The sequence below is a fragment of the Rhinolophus sinicus genome, chromosome 2 (genome assembly GCF_057876585.1).
Source record: "Rhinolophus sinicus isolate RSI-liver-muscle chromosome 2, RSI-T2T, whole genome shotgun sequence".
Taxonomy (NCBI): domain Eukaryota; kingdom Metazoa; phylum Chordata; class Mammalia; order Chiroptera; family Rhinolophidae; genus Rhinolophus; species Rhinolophus sinicus.
Genome location: NC_142502.1, coordinates 32,935,980 through 32,961,228, shown reverse-complemented (window position 1 = coordinate 32,961,228; position 25,249 = coordinate 32,935,980). Strand labels below are relative to the sequence as shown.

The 25,249-nt window shown below is 34.5% G+C and overlaps 1 long non-coding RNA gene across 1 annotated transcript in view; it reads left to right on the top strand.

The window, feature by feature from the left end:
- LOC148758762 (uncharacterized) overlaps nt 1-25,249 on the top strand; it is a 260,092-nt gene that overhangs the window by 47,316 nt on the left and 187,527 nt on the right. Inside the window, exon 2 of the long non-coding RNA XR_016019711.1 lies at nt 5,617-5,659. This is a non-coding gene — a long non-coding RNA (uncharacterized LOC148758762). The remainder of the gene's footprint in view (nt 1-5,616; nt 5,660-25,249) is intronic.

Below are 25,249 nucleotides of genomic sequence, written 5' to 3'. Positions count from 1 at the left end.
GTGCTTTATTATATGCTTACTCAGAGATATAGGACGGACAGGACTCTAGTCTGCATAGTTTCACCTAGTATCTCAGGTTTACAGACATTCCCCCATTTTGGAGCAACCCCTACCGAAACATGCAGCATTCTTGATTGCCGGGCAAGGGGAAGAGATGTAAGAACTACTGGCAAGCAGATGGAATTCAGTTGAGATATTCTGTGATTCTTCTCAAACATACCACTTTCAGAAGGGTAATAAACCTGAGATGTTTCATTGATAGTACAGGGATCATATTACTCTTGCAAGTTTGTACTTTCAGTTTCTTTTCTGCTTTTCTTTAGAGTCAGGGTACACTGATTATTATACAGTCTCTGGAAGCACCAGATGTATTTCCATAGTTCCCCTTCATGTACAATATTAAATAAACAGATGCCATTTCTAATTAGGAACTTCCCTTTCTTCCTACCTAATATAAAATGTATTAAACCATTTTGTTTCCTGTTTATGTTTTTCATGGTCTTATAGCAGAGTTGTCTAAGAGGAGTAGGCTCAGTTAAAGCTCTTGCTTGTCCCAAGTGTACTGTTCATATGCTGATTGATTTGAAACACAACTTCAAAAAATGTGAAAGCATCTTCCAATTTTTAAATAAGATGCAGTTGTGCTCTGTTTCTTAAATGATATACTGTGTTGGCATGGTATCTATATGGTGTCATCATTATTGTAATATTGAAGGTTCAGACAAATGTACAATTGTGTTTTCACTTATTTTGGAAAATTAAGTTACAACGATGAATTTACCAGGAAAAGGAATATGGTTCAAATATTTTACAAAATATCTTTTAAATAGGATTCTAGAATTCAAATTGAACATCATTGTAAAATGTTTTTGGAGATGTTGGAAAGTCATCTGTAGTACACTGTGGAAGGAATTATTGTATCAATTTGGAAGCTTAACTGGAGGATTTCTGGGTTTTCTTAGAAGGTTCTGTTCATTTGCATAGTTCTTTTGTTTCAGGCTTGACATGTTTATTGAGTTGTTTTTTCCACCCCCCCTATCTTTAATTCTTAGTCCTTTGGTCCAGGCATGGAACACGTTTTTTTTTTTTTCCTTTTTTTAAAAATGATTTGCAAACAGATGATCACTATTTTCTAGTAAATGTGATAAATAAGAATTGTGCTTTTGATTCCAGCAATGCAGTAGATGAGATACTTTGAAGTTCTTTCCAATTACTTTGTAATTAGTGGCTACATTAATTATAACAAACATAATTTTTAATCATGGATTTTCTCACTAAAAAATAGAAATTAGTATAGGTAAAAGTAACCGAGAGCAATAGAGAATCAAGATGTTAAAGAAAACTTAAATCAGTTCCTAATTATACCATATTCATAGGTAGGAAGACTTAATATGTTAAAAACATTATGATTGAAAAATAAAATAAATTCTCTCCAAATTGACACACGTGTTCAATGCAATTAAGACCAAAATCCTAGCTGGCTATATTTAAAGAACTTTACTTACAGATTTTAAAACTTGTGAAGTTCAAGGGCCTAAGAATAGTCAGGATGCATCTGAAAAACAGGAATCATGTTGGGGGAATTGTCTAGCCAGACATTAATATTTATTATCATGAATTGGAATGGGGTTAAAAAATGACCAATAAAACAATATAAGGAGCTCAGAAAGGGACACATTAATATATGGAAAAGAAAAAGACTATGTCAGAGTCAGCAATGCAAATAACAGGGGAAAGGAGGGACTGTGAAATAAATGCCTGTGCTGGACAGGCTTATTATCAATATGGAAAAAAATTAAATTGGAATACTACCTCAGACCATACACAAATATCAATTTTTGACTGACTAAAAAGATAATTTTTAAAACTTTTTAAGTAAATTATAGGAAAGTATCCTTGTAAATTAGGATAGGGTAGAATTTTCTAAGCAAATTATAAAATGTGCTAACTATTAAAGAAAAGATGGGTACATCAAACCATAGTACATTTATGACCTTTGGTTCATAACCATTAAAAAATAAAAAGGCACAGAATGCAAAAAGATAGTTATAACACACATTGGCCGCAAAGGAGTATTATCTAAAATATGTAAAATCTCCTAAAAATAATTTTTAAAACATCTGTTTTTTTAAAATGCCAAAAATATATACAAAGAATTCCACAAAGGAAGAAACACGAATGGTCAATAAGCATTGGAAAACTTGTTGAACTTATCAATAATAATTAGTGATCTGGGCAATAAAAATTAAACCCCAAATTGTGTTTTTTCAAGTGGCATAGAAATTTGAAATATAATATAATTAGATTTTTGTTTCTTTGTTTGTTTTACTGTATTAACTTTGCCTCATCTCTGTTACTTTTCCATTTGATGTTTTCCGTGACAAAAATAATCCCATTTTCTCCAATGTAGACTGGTCAATTGTTTTTTACTTAAATTTCCATTCAAATATGCTAAAAAATAAATACTTTATAAAACAATAGCAACCAACATTCTTTTCCCATTTTTCTGTTTTTTAATGGGTCTGTTGCTCACTGGGCTCTCAATCTCTTCTACCCACCAATACTCGCTTCTCCTGGGCATTGGAAACTGGTGGTGTCCCTGAGCAGCTTGTCTAAAGGGAGCATAAGCTTTGCTTCCTTCACAAGTCTTCTGTAGATTGATACATACCATCTCCCGACTCCAGCAGATCCGAGTTATACAGGGGCACAAGCTTGTTCTGGTCAACTCTGCAACTGTCCTTCACAGAAAGAGGAGCGTCTAGGTCAGGAAGAAAAGAAAATAGAGAAATACATTTTTCATTCTGAATTAAGCCAAAATACAAGTCACCAGACAAAAGACAAATAATAGAAATACAGATTTGCTAAATTTAGTTATAACGGCCTGCCTTTGTGTATTCCTCTTTTCTAATTGCATTGGATAGAACAATATTAATTGATGTTTGTAATAACAGATGATTTGTATTGTATTTCGACATTAGTCATGATGGTATCGTATTTAGATAAGGGACCATGAAAGAGGGGGAGGGATCCTTAAAGAGTGGAGAAAAGGGCAGAAAAAGTTGAGCCCAGATGCATGAATACATATTTTCACTTTGTCTCAATTTTTTAAGACTGACACTGCTTCTTAGTGTTTAGGAGGAAAAAGAAGCAAGTAGTTCAAGACGGAAAATCGAACTCCTTCCTTTCCACTGTCTCAGTAAAATTTCAGGACAGAATATATTTAAAGTGTTTTATCTATTTAATTTTGATGAGGTAAAATATAAACTAAATTTTTAACAATTCTAATAACACAGAGGAAATTACAGTGAAACATCAGTTTCCTTTTTACCCCAGTGAGGAAAAAGTGAAATGTCAGTTTCCTTTTTCCTCACTTTTTGTCCCAAAAAACAATCACTCTTATCAGGGTGTTGTATTTACAGAATACAAACTATTTTCATACAAATGATAACTTCTATATAGGTGGCTCTGCACTTTGATTTTTTTTTTACTTAATAATATATCTTAGAAATTATTTTGTATTGGTATATTGATCTGTCTCATTTTTTGTTTTAATGGCTGCCCTACTTTATGGATGAGCCATAATTTATTTGTCTATTATTGTTGGGTATTTAAGTTATTTCTATTCTTTAGTTACCAAAATCAATGATGTAAGGAATTGGTGGGATCTCAAAAGTGGAATTGATGGGTAGAAGTATGTGCATTTTAATATTTTAAACAGATAGTATATAAATGCTTACAAAAGAGGCTTGTTTTATAGTAATGCTTAAAATAGTCAAGCATTCCAATTCCCCTACATCTAAGTCTACAGAGTTTATAATCAATCTGTGTGCTCTTTATCAATATGATAGATGTAAAATGGTATGATATTATATGCACGATTTGCATTTCCTATTTTCAGAATGATTTTGAACAACTTTCATATATCTACAATTTTTGAATGTTTCTTTTTCTGTGAATTTATGTTCATGTTCTTTGCCTAATTTTCTGCTGGATTATTGGGTCTTTTCTTATTGATGGTAGAATACATTTATATATTAAATAAATTGCCCTCTATCTGCTGTGTATTACAAATGTTTCCCAGGTCATCATTTGGCTTTTGCTTTTAAATATCACATTTGTTTCATTAAGTTTTTTTTTTTTAATTTATGTAGACAAATTATCAATATTTTTAATCTATGCTTCTACGTACTGCCTATCAGCTAGAAATATCACTCTCATATTGAGACCTAGTAGTTTCCAGTCTCAATTTTTTTGTTTAATTCCTGGCTTAATCTGAAATGTATGTGGTATAGGTTTTGAGGTAGTGAATAATTGTGTTTTAAAATGGCTTCCATTTTCCCCAGCTGATTGATTCATGATCCATTTTGGACCACAGATTGTGAATACCGTGCATATCATTTTATAAATCCCAATACAAATTGGGATCTATATTGAGACACTCTATTATATTACATTGATATGTTTGTACTATATTGGTATTCCAGTAGGAATCCTACTTTAATTGATATAGCTTTATTATAATTTGTTATCTGATAAAGCTACTATGTCTTTATTTCCCTTTCAGATATTTCCTGCCTACTCTTGCACATTTATTTTGCCATAATAAATGTAGAATTACCTAGTCTAATTAAAATATATATATACATTTAAAAATTATTTACAATAATTAATTTGGTACTTTTATTGGGATGTATACAATTTTTATATAAACAAAGTCTATCAAAGAACAGAATGCGAATTTCCACTTATCTTTTTAAGTAATATTTTAGGTTTCCTTTTAATCCTTTTCACACATTCCTTGCTAAATTTATTCTTAGTGTGTTCCATCTTTTATGTTGTTATTTGTAATAGGTTATTTTCTCTTTTATTATTTTTTGCAACTGAGAGTTGTCTCTATATGAGAAGGCTATTGATTTTGGTATATCGATGTACTTAGCCAACTTTTTGAATTATTTTATTGTTGGTTATAATATCCTGAATGAATGTCTTAGAATTTTCAGCTATGACATTATATTGCAATGATGTTATACCTCAATATAATTTCACTTTTTCTTTAAAAATTGTATAGTATTTACTTTTCTAGTTGCATTTATTAGAACAGTCTTAGTTAATGCTTTTGTTAGTGAGTGCTTTTGTACTTTTTCTGATTTTAGAGCTTCACTGTCATAAAACTTCCTGCAATGATGCAAATGTTCTATGTCTGTGCTGCAAAATATGTGAGCCTCTAGTTACATAGGCTATTGAGCACTTGAAATGTGGCTAGTGAGACTGAGGAACTAAACATCTAATTTTATTCAATTTTAACTAATTTAAACACAAATTTAAATTATCACATGTGGCTAGTGTACTATATTGGGCAGTGCTGTCCTAGAGTTTTAACATTAGGCATGATAATATATGCTGTATTCTAATTCACTCATTGATATTTTTCAAACTACCCTATGTTTCTCCTTCAAATTTTCTAGGTCAATAGTTTTTGTTACTTTTCTATTTTATTAGACTAAATTCTTAATTTATTGATTATCATTCCTTTTCATGTATCATTGTAAGAAGTACTTAACTACTTTTTGTACTATATCTCATGTATTCTGAAATATCATATTTCTTTAATTGTAGGTTTTATATAACTCAGCCTTGATATCATCTTTGACAAGAAAAGGTAGGTCTTTTTGTTTTTTCAGTTGTTAATTTATTGAAATTTGTCTTGTGATTTTTGCATATATGATTTTGTTTTTCTGTTTTCTCCTGATATCTGGCAGACCTGGAAGGTATAATGTAATCCAATGCAAACTTAACTTGATTAGAAGGTTTGTTAATTTTAAGAATAGAGATAATAAGTTATTTAGAGGTGAGGGGAAAAAAATGAAAAAAAAACATTAGAGAAGATCTGGTATTTCTGAAGTTTAGTCTAGGTTAGGGAAAGAGAAGGGACATATTCCAACTGTGAGAAGAGGAAGTTGAAAGGGAAGGGGAAAGAAAAAAAAGTAGGAACTGGATACTGTAGTGGTTGGAATGTTCTCTTGAATCATTTCTAGGAAACACGCCTGGGAGTATAATGCAGACTTATTTTCTAGTTGACTTAATTTACTGGTTCTACATCAGTACAAAACAAGATCCCACTCCCCCCTCCAAAAAGCAAGAATCAAAGCTGCCATATTAGTCCTGGTCCTGTCTGTATCTTAAACTGAAAGAAGTGCATGCTCCTCGTTTTTCAGAAGAGTCGATCAAGGCTTTTGAAGGGTGCCTGACACATAGTGATTGCTTCTGAATATTAGTCTGATGAATGGGTGAATGAATAAATGTTCAGCTAGGGTCAGAGGGCTAGCAACAAGTGGAGAATTAGGTGTAAATGATCCTGGTCTCCTGCCTCCTAATGCCATCGTCTGTCTAACACTTCATATTCACCCATTTTTCACTATTTATGGAAATATGACAGACTTAAACTTTTACTTCATTGGTTATGTATTGTTTCAGTTTCTGCTTTTCCTAATTTTAAGAATGAGAAAAAAGAAACAGCCAAAGAAAGAGCAGATGGGTCTGTATATTGAAAGTGTTTAGGAAGCATATACTAAAGAGAAGAACTATACAGGCATATGGTGGGAAAATCCAGACGACAAGTAATTTCACATGGATTATTATCACTACGCACCAGCAACACACACACTTAAGAGTAGATCACTCGGAGTAACTGCATATAGTGTGAGGATAGAGTATAGGTTATGTTTGCAACTCTAGTAGTTTGGTAGGGCTTTCTGAAACACTCTTGAGAAAAATTTAGAGGTCATGCATGGGATCACTGATTAACAATGTCTATCATGGCCATTGGAGGGAAATGCAGAATTCAGAATATCACAGATTTTCAACTCTGGTTTATTATATTTTGAGTAATTACTTTTACATTGTTCAGTGAATTATCTTGGCTAGCAGATGTCTGAGCCGTAGTAGACATTTGTATGTATTTGTTGAATTAACTTTTGTTAAAATAAGCACTTTACTTATAACAGGGGCTGAATGGATATTTGATGAATAACATATGTAGTGATCAAAAATTTTGTAGGTATGCTAATAGGAAGATATATTTAAAAATATAAGAGAATATAGCCTCAGAATAAAAATTGCATAGCTCTATTGCCTGGAAGAAAGAGGAGGAGAGAGATTTCTTACTACCAAGAAAAGATGATTGACATCGCCTCCCATACCAGTGGTCAGATGAAAAATGCCATTTAATTGCAATATTTTAGACAAGTTCATTTAAGTCTACATTTTGTAATGTTTGGGGCTGAAGTCAATTAAAAAGTACAAGAGAGCTAGGTTAAACTTGTGGTTAACGTGGTTGTACCATTCAATGACATGTGGGACACATTCTTGGATGGAAGAAACCAGCTTCCAAGTTTAGAATTATTTGGAACCTGTGGCTTTTGAGATCTGAACCTAACCTGAACTTTTGGGTGCTGTGTATTTTCTTTTTGTTTTGTTTCCTGGCAAAAGAATATGTCTGTGTGTGTGTGTGTGTGTGTGTGTGTGTGTGTGTGTGTTTGTGTATTCAAAGGTTTATAAAAATTATTGTAAAAGCCAATTGGAAATATGTTTTTAAATATATTTTGATGTGTTAACTATAAATAAATTAATATTAATAGGATTAAATTTCCATTAAAATATATGAAAATTTATTGAAGGGCAAATACTTAGAAAAACATAGCTTAGGTTTTACCCAAACCAGAACATTTGTAAAAATAGCTAAAAAATATTACATGATCTCAAATTGTGGTCCAGCTCAAAACATCAAGTTACATTGTTTCCCAACATTCAGGTTCCCTAAGATCCCAAAGCAATAGAAGGTAAAAACTCTTACTCCATGGGGAAGAGAATTTCAGATCTCTGATTCTGGTCGCCTGCTCATCCATCAAACCACACTGGAACCTGTCCTTGGTTGGATAATATATAGGGCCACCATGCAAGTTCAAAGAGCCACCTGGGAGAAATGATTAAAATCATGTGGCTAAGCTCTTCAAAACATATAGAAAAATTGATATGCCTTTCCCTGTGGGAAGAAAGAAAATCCACAAGAATAATGACCTTAATGGAGCCTTGGGTGTTGCTTGACTCCAGTGTGTATTCTGTAGTGCAGCCAAATCTTCTAATCTGAAAGATTGTGGTATTGGCCAGCAGGAGAATAAAATAAATGTATGGGATACGGGACATTGTTTGAATGTGGTTCTGTGAGACTATCAATTTTTTACATAGTAAGTCTTTCAGTGTTTAGCTCAGTCTATTGTACTACTTTAGATTGTTTTAAAAGGTACCATTTTAATTCAACATGGTAGAGTGGAAAGACCATGGGTGTTGGAGTCAGTCATTCACTAGCTGAGTGAATCGGGCAAGAACTGTACCTGACATATGATGTAAATAAATACTTGTAAAGGAGGCAATGGGTAAATAAAAGTAATGAACTACTCTTAGCCTCAGTGAAATTTATCCATGCCTATCAGTTTTGGTTTAATTTTCATGTAATGGGACAAGATCACTAGGTATTTAGTACAAAAGACATGAGAATGGAACCTCTTCTCCTTAATAAAGGATCTTGACAAAACTGTGACCAGTTAGAGAACAAATTTGGCTTTATCATAAAAGAAAAAATAAGAGACCGCCTTTAGAACGGTTCCTTGCCAATGTTTGGGTTATATAAGTATTCAACATTGCTGTCTAGGCTGTTGGAACAAGAGGCTACTATGATTCTCTGAAATAAGTAGTGAATTCTTGCTTTTGAAGTATAACTTTTGGACCTCTATAGCCATTAGATGAGAAACAATGTTCTGGAATCTACTACAGTTAATTAAGCTTAGCAAAGATAAACTGTTTTCTGCTCTTTGCAGGTCTCACTTAAGCCAGTTTCGAGATATTGCTGATTGTCCTGGGAGATCTATATCATCAATATCTCTATCTCTATCACTATCTCTATCTCTATCTTTATTCTATATCATCTCTATCTTTATTCTACATCATCTATATCTATATCTATATCATCTATATCTATAGCTCCAGTTCAGAAACCTATGGTAATGCAGGCTTAAACGATGCCTGTTAGTGTAGACCATCCAGGATACCACTATATCCACATAGGTTATTAGTTACCTACCGAGGGTGCCAAAAAATGTATACACATTACTTGTATTCATCTTTTATTATTGGTATATATTGATTATTACAATTTTAACACAGTTTTTTCCTTTCTTAAAATGTGTACACATTTTTTGGGCACCATCTGTGTATACTTGGGTGTTTGAGAGGGTACATATCTCCTGGTGTGTCCTTCATGCCTGAACCTCAGATCCTACTTAAGAAACACCAGTGACTCCAGATCTTTAATGTAAATCTAAAAAATAAATATCTTTGGCATATAATTGCTTTCTGCCTTTATAGCTACTGTGTTCCCTTGTGTTTCCTTTTTTCTCCTTTTATTACTGCTTCTGCCTCCATATTTAAGACTTGCATCACTTTGTGGTTTGACTTGCAAAAGCCTTCTACCTGGCTTCCCTGTCTCTTCTCAGCCACCTTGTTAATTCCTGCCTGCCACAATCGTAATTGTAATACTTTCTGTAAATACCTACAATAATTCTCTGCTGTCTACTATGATAAAACTTTGGGATCTAATTAGGAGATCTCCAAGAGCATGGAACTGAATTTTTAAAAATCTGTCTAAATTAAACTTTAAAATTAACAGAATTTGGGAGAATATATAGCTCAACTAAGAGTTTCTGGGAACCTGTTTGAATATGCTAATATGTCTAAGAAAAGAGTGACCATTTCAGAAAGAGGGATGTATCCCTCCTAGACAAATGAGCGTCTTGGGGAAAAGTGAATGTTAGATGTCTATGTTGGTAATATCTATCCAACGATAGTCCAAGGAAATAGAAATTGGCCATTCAACCTGAAATAGTCCCATTCCTAATAGCAGAGATGTTGCTAGGATACAGATGAATGTAGGTAGTTGTAACTAATGAATTTAGACCCATTGTTAATATCATTCTTACTATGAGATGGATATATCTACCTGGCTTAATCTGAAGCCATTAAACAATAAATTTGTTTAATTCTGCCTGCTCATAGCTATGCCCACCAAGCAAGTGTCTGCCTAATAGAAATGTGCAGGGAGATCATATTGACATTAAACATTTCTTGTTCTTGTAACAAATTTTGCTCCTGAGAATTCAGTAAAATGATATCTGATTATTATTTAGCTTTTTGTTTTAGTCACATTTGCTTGACTGCCTTCCTAATAGTCCCCCAAATTTATTCAGGCATCTATCCTCTTGCTTGTGGTCATGGGCTTCCTCAGAAGCTAGAAGCAGCCTCCAAGCAGGGGTGAATCCCAATTTGTCAACATTCATCACTTATTACCGTTCCCCTTAGCAGTGATTTGTTTAGACCAGAAGCAATCCTGGCCTGTGAGATGTAAAGAAGGTCTGCTGGTAGGCTTCAAGAAAGATTCCTCACCCCTGCATTCAGAAGGGAAGCATGCCTTCTTTCTCTAAAGGACTCCATCTTCTGTGTGATACCTCAGAATTCTGTAATGGCTCTGTGAGGGGAGTTAATAGCTGAGGATGCTGCAGAAAGAGAGAGAGAGAGAGAGAGAGAGAGAGAGAGAGAGAGAGAGAGAGAGAGAGGAACCTACAACCTCGATGACACTAGTGATCCCCTGAATTAATCAGCTCTGGATCTGTTCTACCTCTGCACTGAAACACATTCCACGAATTTAAGACTTAGGTTTTATATTTCTTAAACTATTTCATAGCTCAAGGAAGTACAGTATTGAGGATGGAAGCATGGACTCTAGCATCAACTATCTGATTATGAATTTTGCCAATTCCTCCATGCGTGAATGTGGGGTACTTACTTTAATATTGTTATGCCTTATTTTCCTCATTTGTTTGTTATGTAGACTAAAAGAGTTAATACAAAGTAAAGAAAGTAAATAACTAAGAATTTTGCCAAATCATAAATGTTCAGTAAATATCAGGAGAAAAAAATCTTGCAGTAGAAAGCAATGTGGTTGATATGCTTCCAGAGAGAAAAATACAACACTTGTGCCAGCATGCATATTCCAATGCTTGTGTGTATTTTTCATTTTAAAGAAATAAATTAACATTTTGATATCTACCCCACTCTAATGTGTATTAAAGTTAACATGATTCATTCTCTCAAAGTCTGATAATCCTTTGGCACTGGCAATAATGAATTTTTGAACCTTCAAAGTGTTGGGTCAAATGATCCAGAACTGCCATTACGTTAGGTGTTCCCAAACACTTTTCAGTGGATCTGTACAAACCTGTGATGAAGTGTTCACCAGTCTGCAATAAATTGAGAACATAATATGTTTTTCACAAACCAATTTTTAAATCTAAATAAATGTCCTTTATTTTGATGTTATATATGTACTATAGTTTCTGTTTCTAGATTCATTTTATTAAATTTGCTTTATGTTATTAAAATGTGAAATCCCAAATTCTTTGCATAGCCTTCCTAGCTAATTGCTATGCAGTGCATTTCCTGATTCCATCCAAACAAGATATCTCACTTTCCCCTGACCTGCTTGAGCAGAACCTTCACGTTATATCAAAGTCTCACCTGTCAAATATTTCTTGGAGGCTCCAGTGTGTTCCCAACAATGCCATCCCCATCACATATTTGGTGCTGCCACACCAAACCTAAAATGCACTGTTCAAGCTCCACTTCACTATGTCGGGTGGGCTGTTCCGACCCGCTCTTGCAAAGGCTACAATTTTTCTGCAGGTCCCTCTTTGGAGTTCACCTAACGGTGGGTGCCAAATTAGGAAAATTCCCTTTCTCCTTTGTGTTTCTCTCTGATGTGCCCCAAAGCAGCATTATTTTGGACACTGGTGTCTTTTATTTGGGTTCAAATACCAGCCCCCATGGTGGATTCATATATCTACTCTTTTCCTGTGACTAAGATGAATCACTGGGTCAAGTTCATCATGCTTGGCTTACTCTCTCTCAGGGGGAATCCTTTCCAGGGAACTTATTCAGGACCTTGTGTTAAAATGCTTTGAGAGAGGCACCTCATCAGTTCTGCCCACCAGTTTGCCTGAAGTGCAGCAATAGATGAAGGGGGAATTCTTTACCCACAGGGTACAAACATTTTTCCATCAGGCCTGTTTTATCAGCTTGACAAATATACCTGAAGCCCAGCAGTTGGTAGTACTAGAAGCCCATGTGTAACTAACAAGCTGAATCGTTACTGTCATCATTTAGGAAGTTTTGGATATGAAAATAGTACCCAAACATCTAACCTCTAGTCCATTTCAATTATCCTTAGGCAAATTATTTCATATCTCTAGAACTCAGTTTCTTTATATATAAAATGAGAATAATAATAGTATTTACCACATAAGTAAATTAAATGAGTTAGTACATTATAAGAATATATAATAGTGCTATATACAGTAGATACTATATGCATTTCAGACATGATCATAATTATGAACTCTGTCACACTGCCTCCTAAGATAGAAGCATGTGGATATGTTTGATTGTCTTAATATTATGTTGAGCTAGTGCATTCTGATACTACTTCTTTTAAAGACACACATAATGCTGTAAAAGATAAACTGCTATAATTAACTATATTATATTACTAATTTACTTTAAACTTTATTCTGTGGAGTTTCTAAGCTATAACAAACAGAAGAAATCATGAAATACAGTGCATACATGACTCAATCAATTCATTAAACTAATGCCCTACCTTACCAAATGCATAAAATTGGTAAAAGCATTACATCAGATGATAGAACATGCAAGCTAATAGAATGGAAAATTTTCTTCATACTACAGATTTTCCTTCTTCTTCTTGCCTTTCTACCCAGCAAGTGGCAGGGAAGTTCAAATGACTGCTCACATTGTAGCTTTAGTTCAAGTCACGGCTCAACCTTACAAAGGCACAACTGACAATTCCAGATGTTCATTAGTCACGGCACCATGGAGACAGACCCCACTGATCAGTTTGTAAGCTGTGGGCAGATCATGAAATTGTCTTGCCACCATGCAGATAAAGAAAGCATATGTGCTATTACTTCAGAGCTGAAGATAGAATAAGAATATTAATTTCAAGATCAAACAAGGAACAGGAACAATAAAAATGTTTTAAAAAAGAAAATACAAACTCTGAGGACATAAACAAAGGTAGGTGGTGATGTAGAAGAGAGCCTGATTTTTGTGGTAATATTGCCGTCTTTGATTATTGCATGGGGCAGACCCATGCTAGCTGAAATTATGTCTAGCATTTTACAGCAGCGGATTGGACTAGCCAGAGGCTTGGAACCTTGTGGATTTGTGGCTCTTCAGAAGTGCTTCTGTATTGGAATGTGTTTGTGTTTGCCTTTATTTGTTTTTAATAAAAAAAACTTGAAGAAAAAGTTTCTGCCTTGGTCGATTTTCTTTGGAATCCCAGAAAGGGCTCTTGAGGGCTCTGTGGCTCTTTTGTGATGATAAACCAAAGCTTTGAGCTTGTCCCAGTTGGAATTCCAGACACTAAAGAAGCCAACTTTAATTATTATTATTGTTGTCTACAGAACTGAGCCCCTTTCAGATTATTCAGGTTTATACTAATAGTCTTCTAAACATATTAGTTTCTTTCTTTCTTTTCTTTTCTTTTCTTTTTTTTCCAGTTAAGCTGGGACTACAAAACAAAGCAGGGGATACTTCACAACTGGGTTTCAGAGGTGCCAAGTTTCTGAGTCTTCATGGCAGGTACCTGTGGTGTGGTGGGTTTTATTGGGAAGGAAATATTTACAAAAATAGGGCCTGCAGTGAAGAACAAGTTTCACAAACTTGTAGAAAAGAGTATTATCTGGGAGAAGATGGCAGCTGAGATAAGCATTGTTTGTGGAAGAAGGCATTTATTACAATATCTGACTCTCTAAACTGAGACATTAATAGATCTAGAGCTGATCATAGAATTTTAGAGTTATAAGGAAACTTAAAGATTTTTCAAACCCAACCCTAATCTTCTGCAAGAACTACCTGTACTATGTCCCAAGTAGATTACTCAGTTTCTATTTCAGCATGTATCCTAGCAGAGAATTCATCATTATCGTACAAGATAACCTCTTCCAATTGAGAAAACTGATGGAAAGTTCAGACTCATACTGGAACAAAAGTTATTCCATTTTAACTTTGACCCATTAATCATGGTTCTGTCCTCTAAAGTTACTCTTTCTTTCATGTAATATCTGTCATTTATTGAAGATAGTTATTATTCTGTCCTATACTCTGAAGTCTTTTCTTGTCAAGAGTCCTTAACTCCTGCAACTATTCCTCTCCTTTAAGTTAACTTAAGTCAAATTTATATTTACTGAATACTGACCATGAGCCATACTCTGTAGTAGGATTTTAAAATACAAAGATCAGTGGTCTGTATTCTTAAAATCACAATTGAGACAGGAGTACATGAGCAACATATAATCTCTCCATTGCAATACAGTCTCACAAATGTTAAATAGAAATATGTGCAAAATGGATGGTGGCCCGTGAGTGATTAGATCTGCTGAGGGAAGCTGGGAAATTCTTGTCTAAACAATAGCATTTTCCAAATGAAAAATTAAGGAAAGGCATCCCAGGTGAATCAAAATACTGTCTAAGGCATAGGTGTGTAAAAAGCAAATTGAGTTAAGAGAAAGGGTCACATATATTATGAAGTATGTTAAATAAATGAGGAGGGAAAAGGGGCCACAGGTTAAACCTGACAAGATCAGGAGACTGAAAACAACCACTTTAGATGGCGTGAACATCAAAAAATTCCTAACTAAGGTGGGCCATGATGGGAAATCACATCTTTAGCCTGAAGCTTCCTTCATAAAGTCAATCTTCACCTTAAGTGAGCCTGTCTATCGTCTTTTTGCATCTAAGATAACATCCTTGGAATGTCAATCATACTTTTCTGGACCAGAGTGGGAAAGTACAGAATTCCTCATTATTATTCTTGTCCCTTGATTATGTGAACTATTAATTATCCTGTATCCTATGTGAAAAAAGTACCTGTCTCTCCAATTTACTTTTCTCCAATCCCAGAGATTTCCCCTGCTTTGCTTTCTCGCTCCCCCTTAATCTACCACCAGTGGATTTCATGTAACCCTCCTCCTTTGATTCTACGTATAAATAAGCTGCAAGCCACCGTTTTGCAGAGCTTGTTCTCAATCCATTGAGATTTTGCTTCCCGGCAATTGTCAGTTTGGTTCAAGTAAACTCTTAAAAGCTTTCTCTTAGGCTGGATGTTTTCGTTGCTGTAAAGAAAGCTTGAATAAACCCAGAAATTTTATTAACATGAAATCAGCTAGGGACTGTTTTCCAGTCTTCTAACTTATTTTGAATTTCCATCTCCTCTTAAAAATATTTATTTTGCCTTTTTCATTTTAAGAATAATTCTACTGTATAGGAAATGCAGAGTGAAATAGGAATCGAGAATTTTTACTTTCTCACAATTTTCTTATACACCACAGGCTCCTATCCCAGTCAATAGACCTCTCGTCTATTTTTCTCTTCTCCTAATTCTCCTACCCCAATAGCTTTAAAGTGTTTTCACTCTTCTGATCCTTAGCTCATCACAGGCTTTTTCCTAGTAAACACCCTTTTCCTCCTACTCTTACGCTTATCTGTGTGTTTTTTTGTCTTCCTGTGTTTCTTATGTTTAGCCATGTAAAAATTTCCTTGAGAGAGTAATCAGTGCTTTTTAAATTAATTAAAGTAGTTAATTTAACTGTAATTGATTATTGTTCCAAGAGCTTTAAACCCATTATTTTATTCAATCTTTACAATACCCTTATAAAATGATTATTCCTATTATTTATAAGTTACAGATGAAGAAATCCAAGAGGAGGGTCAATTTAGCTACAAAATTTGACTTCAGTTCTGGCTTTTGTATCCAATACATTATATTAATAATACTGTAACTTTTAGATTTTTTCCATTTTTACCACCTTGGACCCATTGGGAATTGGAAGCGAAAAAACTCTACTTTTGCTTCACTTTGTCTATTTTTTTTCCTATTCTGGGCTCTATAACCACGTAAACAAACCTCATTTGTGGTTTTTGGCCAAGTGCTCATTAAATGCCCCCTGAATGACCCCAACTGCAGATGGTCTACTGAGGTTCATAGATGTGCCCAATAAATAATGAATTTTCTTAGAAATGGAATTTGTTTTGCATGATTACTGTAATTAAATAACATATTTCTTGGAATTTGTGGTTCTTATTTATAAATAATTGCTTATCTTAAAAAGTTTTATATTCAACTCAAGAATGATAAAGTCAGTAGCAAAATCTAAACTCAAAATTGTAAAATTAGAAGATTATAAAAATATACATGAAACATCTTTGGTAAGTGTAAAAATCCAGTTTTTTATGTTCATTTTGCTGATCTCCCAACTTTCCAGACTCCCAGGCCGTCATCCAACCCAGGAATGCCCATTGAATAGCCACAGATTCTACCATCTCTTTAGCCTTTAATATCATGGTCATTACTTTAGACCTAAAAATAACTAGTGCTTGGGATCATCGTAAAAACTTGTTGGCAGATCCTAAAAACACATAATGGGAAATTCTGTTGCATTAACTTTTATAAGATGTGAGAAATGTGTTTTATCAAAGTAAAGGATACACTTAGGAAACTTCTGTGGATAACAAGGATGGTAACTTATTGGAAGGCATCAGGGGAAATTGAGCTGGAAGAAGAACAAACAGAAGCAAAGTTGGAGGCTTTGTTAAAGGAAAGTACACTTGTTATTAGACTGCATGATATAAATCTTTTTGAAGAGAAGTAAGCTCACAACACAGGGGAGTGTCTGTCTCTTGTGCCTGAAAACATGAGAAAGAAAAGGAGAACGTAAACATTCTATTGAATGCCCAGTACATGAAGCAAGTTATATCCTCCTAAAAGACAAAATGGACACCACAGAGGTGGTGATAATTCTGAAGGAAAATGTAAGATGTATTAGAACAGATACATAATTTAAAATAATTTTAAAATAACTGTTTTCCTTACGGTAAAAAAAACATCACTGGCAAGTGTTTCTGATCTTGTTCATAATTCTATGATTTCTTTTAATGTGAAAATGCCTGCCAGACATTTCTTATAGAAACTGAAATAATGTCCTTGCCAATCCCAGAAGAGGAGAAAGGAATAACTCCTATGGAGAAAGAGGAGGGGGAGAAGAAGGTGTGAAGAGTGTTGAAGTAAAGGAATGCTGTTTTGGCATCTAATCCATGTCAGTGACAGCAGGTGCCACAGAAGAAAAGACAACCAAATAAAGGGCAAGGAAACCAGGAGAGCAGACACAAAGAGAGAAACAAATCCATCTGCCCTGTGCCTCATTAATCTTGTCACAAATACTTGCTGCTGAGAAATGCTAATCTTCTCACTACCCAAAGTAGCCTCCCTCACAAGAATGTTTTCAAAGTCTGGTATATCTAATGACTGAACCATTTAATAAATTACTTACTTACGTTACTATAAAAGCCAGGCCAGCAGCTGTAACCTACATGTAAAGCACTAAATCCTTGTACCTGACTTTCTAAAGGTTCCTCTAAATCATAGTTAGTGACAGGGTGAGGTATACAGGAATCAGGATTTAGTGGCAGGGCATACTTCATGCTGTTTCGGGTAGGTCAGGAGGTCTGACTTGGATTTCTTCCCAGTAACCTGATCTAGGTGAATCAGCAGGTTATAAATGAAAGTCAGTTTCTAAGATCTGATTTTCTTTCACTATCAGAAACTTTATAGGAGCATGGTGAGAAACAGGAAAAGACCAAGAGATAATAAGTACCATCGCCCGATAACATGCAATTTCTCTTTCATAAGACAATGTGAGATGAGGTGCCATTTTGTATAAGCTAAATATTTGAAGAGTTCCCTGAGATCTTATTTCTATTGTTAGCCAGAATAAAATACCCACATGAAAATCATTTAAGAGCGCACATAGCTTTATTTTAGGCCACAAAGTATAGCATTAGATTATGAGTTCCTCAAGGGCAGGTTCTAAGACTTTCATATATTTTTATCGCTCATAGTATGAAAATACCTCTGTTAACTCATAGGAAAGAGAAAGAAGGAGAAGAAAAAGAAAACAAAATGTATTAAACGTCATATTCAGAGCATTGACATTCATTGCCTCATTTCATCCTCACAAAAATTCTTGGATGAATTGAGATATTTCAGCTCAAGTCACAATTACTATGATAAAATTAGTGTTTGATTCTAGCTTTGTCTGATTTGAAAGCTTGAGCTGTTTTCTCTGGAAGGAAGATGTTTGAGTGTAAGCAAAACTGCCAGAGCACCTGAAACAATGCCTCACTCATAACTCTCTTCTTGTCCTACACATAGCATGGCTCTGTACCAATTTATGGACTATTTCCAAAGAATATTTGATCCTTCTCTATTATTTCCAATTAAAAGATTTCTGAATTGGCATAGCACGGTAGATCTAAAAACTCAACATTTACAAATCTCAGAGAAGCATAAGGGTCTCACAAGCATCACTAATAACATGTTCCCTTCACTGTAAAAGGACAAAAGCACTTGCTTGCTTTATTGAATCCCATGAACACATTGGGAATATTCAGCCACTTTGTGGGCAAGTGTGGAAAAGTCATATGAAATATGAAGAAACTGTCTCAATTTTTGCATCATATAAAAAAATGGGAATAATAATAATAATGACTCATAGGTATGCAATAAAGATTAACAACCTACTATAGGTAAAGCATACAAAGCAGCGTACAGTGTTAAATCAATGTTAACTTTTACTAATGTTGTTGCCGTAATTATTATTTAGGTTATTGGGTTTCTATTCTCTGAGATCATGGTGATCACTTCTTTAGGTTTATAAATGTTGAATAACTCTTGTGTATGCTTGAAACTAATATAATACTGTATGTTAGCTATACTTTTAATAAAAATCTTTTTTAAAAAAAGTTCACTAGCTTCAGAACCCTAAAGTAAAACTTCCTTCGGTCTACTTTCCTTCCAACGACAATTTCATTGCTTCTGTTTTATATTTCAGGAGAGTTACTGAGCCATTAATAAAGGAAATATAAGAATAAGTTATAGATGATAAGAAACTGCTTATATTTGCAAATTTATTCCTCAGTAACTTGTATATTTATAAATAGCTTAAGATTTATGCCCCCCATATATACCAAAACAATAATTGAAATTCAATTTCCACACACTTACCTTTCAATCCTCCCTCACCCTCCAATATAATTAAACGTCGGAGACCGTGACTATAGCTAATTAATAAAGCTCTGCCTTTATTACTTATTTTTTTCTAAAGGTCTTAATGCATTCCAGGAATGTCCACCCTTGATCTTGCTTAGTCCACTACTCTGAAATATCTGATTGTTTTTTATATTTGTTGTGTACTGTGGTGAGGGAAGCAGGTAAAGGTTAGGCTGTGTGGTGTCCACAGGTTGGAAATTGAAACCCCCTGTGTCTCACAGCCCAGGTGTGGTGCAGACAGCCCTGGCCTCCACATTTCCTCACTGTGCCCTAAAAATGACCTTAACCCTGACATAGAAAGAGAAGCAACATAACTATGAAAGGCTGTTGTTGGCTGGCTATGTGAGACAGAACAGTTTTCTGAGCACTGGGCCTGTATCGCGTTGCTCTCCCCTGTGTAGTAACACTTGCAGTCTCTCCAAGTTGACCTGGATTCCCTGAAGCCATAGTGGGGTCAAAGGTAATCCTCTGTGTCCATCAAACTCATTTTATGACTTTGCTCCATATAGCAATGGGTAAATGACACAAATCAATTTTCTCCTTGCTATACCTTGACATCTATTGGAAAGAACTGTTTTCTTCTAAGATATTTCATCCAGATACACTCTGCCTTTTTCACTTCTTGCTCTATTCTCATAAATAAATAATTAAATATATATGTAAATATAGATAGATAGATAGATAGATAAGTAGATACACAGATAATCTCACAGCACTCTATTTCCCAACAAAATGCATTTTTCTTGCATTGCTTAATAATTTTTCATATTTCCATATCTTTATCAATTATAAATCTGACAATAAACACAAAAATATATTTTTGGCTTCTTTATAGAGTACATGTTCTTATTTTTTTCCCTTAAGACAGATGTTCATGCTTACATGATATTTAGGTTTTATAAGGACCAGGTAGAAGAATGCTTTTGTTTTTTTTGTTGTTTTTTTTTCCTTCTGTATTTCTCGGGATAGAATGATAGAAAGTGATCACACCAAGGAATGGAAGAATTTAAGCAAATGGAATTTTCTTTACCAAAATTTATTAAAACAACATGGACAGGTTTTATTCTTTTAAAAAGAATGACTGGTAAAGTTAGCTTTATAAAGTATTTCTTGTAACCATTTAATTAAATTCAAGTCTTATGCAGTATAATTCAAGTCTTATGTAGTGTAGCCTCTTCTTTACAACAAAGTACTGTTTTAGGGAAAGAGTCGTTTCTCAAATGTTCACCTGCTTTCTTCAGTGAGGTTCCACTGAGCATGGGACTCCCTGCAATGCTCTCTTCATCTTTCGGGGTCTCTGAATACTGAAAACAGGAAATAAGAAACAAGACCTTGGTAGATTGATAGATTTCCTGAGCTTATTGGAGGATCAGCCTTAGATCATGGAAATGTGATGTCTTAGCAGAGGCAAAGGGGACCCTCACTGTCCTTTGCTCTAGGTACTTCTTCAGAAAGACGACTGAAAAGAAAACCAGTTTCTATTGCAGTCCTGTTGTATAGGTTATTGCTCTGTTGAGCATTTGAATACTGAAGGGAACTATTTATGAATTGGTTCTTGAGTGTTACAAATTACAAAAACTCATGTGGATTGATGACTAATGACAGGTTTCAAGGAGGCATGACACTTTCAAGTTGTACTCAGAAGGTGACATTGCAGCTCAAACTCTGGGCCTAGGCTCAATGAATGGCAGACCTTTGGCCTTAGACATCCTTGTGGGGTTCATTTTGGACTTCTTGGTGCAGCAGAGAAAGCCTAGCACCAACAGTGCTATTTTAGGGGTTGACCCTGAAGGAGACTATAGCTGAATTACCATGAGCACCAAAAGGACACACAGTTTTTCATTCTTTTCACTTCCTTTCTTATATGCCTTCCCTGGAAATGTATTTTCATTGGTAACTAGGTTTTGAAATTTTCACCAAGATGCCAGCAAAAACCATTTCTCTCTAAATAAATGCCTCCAATACCTGATGTATAGGTATAAGCCAGTGTGAGCCAACCATGCTATTAGGAAACTAATAAATATGTCTCCTTTGTTTTCTATTAAATAAGAAAAAGCAAGACAATATTGCTCGTGCCAGAACAAGTTTCGACTGGTATGTGCTTATCCTTTATATAACAAGTGTATTTTATAAGAAAAAACACAGGGGAAATATTTTTATTTATTTTATTAGTTGTGCAAAAGCCATGTTGGCAACTGAAGAACTAATAAACTAAAATTGTTTCATGTGTTTCTTATTATGGAATCAAATAGTAATGTAAAAGGCAAGCACACACCAATCATAACTCCATCTGGCTGAAAGAACAGGAAAACGTGGCTCCACTTTCATTAGTAAAGAGAGGCATATATTTCATGATGTTCAAACCTTGCTCCATAGGCACTCCCTGTACAGTCCAGCATTTTGTACCACTAAAGGGGTGTCATATCTACCGATACAGGTTAATGTAATTGACATGGCTTGGAGGGAGAGGGCTGCTTTCAGTCTTGCCACAGCATTAGCAGAGCACTAATGGAGACTAGAGCAACATTTCTTGGCATTGTGGGAAGGAAAGCATGCTGAACCAGGACATGATATATACAGTCCTTGCAATAGACTCTTGGCTTATTTGCAGCAAGTAAATTGACATGCATGTAACCACCAAAATTTTATTTCAGAATGTTTAGTCTTTTCAATAGTCAGACAAAACCATTCAAGCTCTGGAATCAAAAAGACTACATGCATAAATATTTTCTAAGTTCCTTCCGTGCTGTTTTCAGTTTATCTCCAAGGAAATATAAGGATAGCTATAATCAATGGAAGGTAGATATTCATTGGTAAGGTGTTGGGTCAGCAAGATATGGCACTAATAAACCCTCTTTGGGCCAAAGAGTGGTCATTTGGGTCTCTAGGAAGCATTGACATGTAGGAGCATTAGTTCTTTATTAGGAACAGAAAATAGTGGTCCCTGAGACTCAAACTCGGGTCTTTCTGGCTTCTCTTTGTGACTTGCTTTTAGGTGTATGTATAGATTTTCTTTTCTTTTTTTTTTAACCTATTTGTAAATAGATGGCTAAGTGATCATATCACCCAGAAATGAGTGAGTCTCCTGATTTTTGACCAGCATATACCACAACTGGAATGGAATTATTTCCCTATCCTGAACTTGTTCTGGAGTACAAAAGAAATGATAAATTAGTTCTTGACATATTTTGTTAAATTAGACTCAGACTTATGTATGACATTGATTTATTTGGCAGGAAAATAAGTGGTGTAAGAGAAAACTCAAATCACACATAAGTTCTAGATTTATAATCTTATTCAAAATCTATACTTCTTCTAAACAATCTTTAAAATACAAAGACAACAGACAAAAATGAAATATAACTAAAATAATTGTTTATAAAAATTAGCACTAACAAGTGTTTTCATCCGCAGCACCCCTAATGACTGAATATATGGACAATCTATATACTGCTGCACCTATTTACTTGGTGACTAAATGTTTGATTAAAGATATTATTAGAATTGAAACGATCACTCCATTTGATAATTGCCAACCATTGAAGATGATATTGAACTAATGTTCCTAAGGATTTAAGACTAGATTCAAAGTTAGATAAAAACATAGTTTGCCTTCTTAGGATCTACTATATCCGGAACAATTGGGGGTCATATGTAAAAAGCCTGGCTGGCTTCTGATACCGTTTTTATTCTCCTTTAGTGAAAAGCTGATAAAAACAAAAACTGGTGAATCCCTGGCTCTGGCATCAGGAGGATCTAGACTTAAATATTAGATCTGGTACCTAATAACTGCAGTATTATTATTTCTTTCCTTTGAAAATCGAAGTAGAGAATGGGTTTACTTCTTATTTTATCCCCCAAAGACTTGCCAGTGTATGGCATAGAGTATTCAAAACTTTTTGTTTTTTCAGGAAAAAGGATTAATGAATGAACTAACATCTCTAAATTTAATTTTCCATATTTATAGGGTAGAGATACTAATATTTATCTTACAGTGTTATTTTAAGGACTAAATATGATATTATATGTAAAACCTGGAGTAATTCTTGACATACATAGGTGGATATTAGAAATGTTTGATAATGTTTATTTATTTAATAGATTATGCACTTACATATGAAATACTTCAATTTTTTCTCTATTTGATACTTTCTTTGACTATGCTTAACAATTAATGTGCCCCTTGAAGGTGAACATGAGGTAAACTTTGAAGAAAAAAGGGAAAAGAATGTGGGTTCAAAATTAATATCATATGAATTTGGAAGATACATACAAACTCAAACATTTTTGTTTCCCCAAAACCCAAGGCCTCATCAATAAAAATCTTAGAAGGCTTTTATACCCAATTCAAAAATTAGTAGATTATATTGTAAAAAGTATTTCAATTCAATTGATATGAATTCAACAGACATTTTTTTTTTCCTTGAACCATGTTAGCCACATAATGTAGATCAACATGAATAAGAAAAGAGGCCAGACTAGAAGAAAAAGTATTGGTCATTTGACTGCAGTATTACATAAATTGTGACTCAGAGCAACAGAACAAGAGAAGAGCAGCAGAGTTGGTGAGCTCAATAGTACTTCAGACGTGGGAGACAGAAACAAACCAACCCTAACCTTACAGGGCACGCTTGCCAGGAACAGCTTTTCTTTACCGAAATGCAGCACAGCAAGATGGAGGATGCAAGTTTTCTGTACCAGCTTTTGGGACTGTGGATGCGTTTGTCTCCAGGCCTCTTTTGTATGGACCACTGATTAATCCTTTGAACAGCATTGCTTCTGTTTCTGAAGGCGAGGCTGGATCTCAGTACAGCCACCGTGCCAAGCCACTAGAAAGGAAAACCAGAGCCAGCCCAGATCTTTCAGCACTGTGTTCCCATCTACAATGTTTATTCCTCTAAATCTTTTAACAATTAAAATAGTCTCAATTAGTATACAAGCATCTTTATGATTTGCTATATTCTTTCAACTCTCAGTGCAACATTATTTATTTTAACTTCAATTTACTTTTGATGTGGTGCATGTATACAATTTACCACAGAACCTGTTTTAACATTTAACAGCACGCTTCCTTTTTCCTTTCTCAAACTTTTTTAAATCACATGTCTTACATTTTCATTGGATTCAGATATATTTTCAGCAGATAGACAGTAAAACAAACAGAAATAAACTGATTTTGGTAAACAGCAAGATGTAACACGAGGCAAAAGTTCAATTTACATTTTTCAAGTTTCTCTTATTCTTTTTTATTTTATGCCAAAGGATAAAATTTTCATTTTCACAGATAAGATAATCTAAGATAATCTAAACTAGAGGAGATAATCAGACCATTAAAGTCTAGCATTTTCTTTCAGTTGATGGTCTCTTCTTTATCTGAATTATAACACTGCACTAGTGCTTCTCTAACAGTTGGTACATGGGAGGGAGAGTTGTAATACAAAATGTCATATTTATTTAAAATTCAAAGAATAACTACCACTACTAACATCAACAACAAAAATTCCTTGTTAAAAACAAGTGAACTAAAAACTTCTGAAACTGTTTTATTCTTAAAAATCTAGTGTTAGTGAATACCATCATGGCACTGTATTCAGGTCAAATCAAGTCAGAAAACATTTTTAACTATCCACCAAACATGGGCCCCTTTTCCCAGGAACTCAATCTTATGACTACATATTTCAAGGGTTCTTTGGGAAGACTTTCTCCCAGTCATTCCAGAGTGTTTAAGCAAGTGGAATCCTGGGAAATAAAAATAGAGGACGGCATCACAGCAAAGATGTTCCGTGTATGCCTTGGGAATCTGGGTCTCCCTAAGATTCTATGTTGTGTTAAATGATGTATGGTTAGAACTTCTACATAATGCCTGCAAGTAAATTAATATTTGACTGTTTGTTATGTGTTACCTCGTTTGTTCCCTCCAAATACACATTGAAGGAGATGCTTTCTCTAGTTACACTT